Source organism: Rhinolophus ferrumequinum, chromosome 26 (assembly GCF_004115265.2).
Source record: "Rhinolophus ferrumequinum isolate MPI-CBG mRhiFer1 chromosome 26, mRhiFer1_v1.p, whole genome shotgun sequence".
Taxonomy (NCBI): Eukaryota; Metazoa; Chordata; class Mammalia; order Chiroptera; family Rhinolophidae; genus Rhinolophus; species Rhinolophus ferrumequinum.
This window is the reverse complement of record NC_046309.1, coordinates 20886139-20886564: the sequence shown is the minus strand read 5'-3', so window position 1 is coordinate 20886564 and position 426 is coordinate 20886139.

The window sequence follows — 426 nt, the reverse complement described above, 5'->3', positions numbered from 1 at the left end:
TTCTGACATAAATTAAACTGCAACATCCTTAGAACTCTAATGTTGTAGGTGTAGGATTTCATGATTCCTCTGTTGCTCTCTTACTTATGGCTAAAATGCACTGTTACCTGTAAATAGTGCACTAAATAAATAAAATAATAAGAATGAGGATGTAAGTTTGCCATATGACACTTCAGGTATTAGATAAACTTACGCTTTAACATTTTCTTTAATGTATTTTATGCAAATATATTCAGGAAATACTTGAATACAAAGCATGACTGCACATGCTATAGGTTTTGAAAATTCTTCTTTTGGTGTTTGTAAAGCAGGAAGAAATGTGTTCTGTGAAACTGACGCCACCACTGTATCCAAAATGGATTTGATTTTTTTCCCTATCACATTTTGAACTTTCCTAGCACTGTTTTTGTTTTTGAGTGGGCTGGA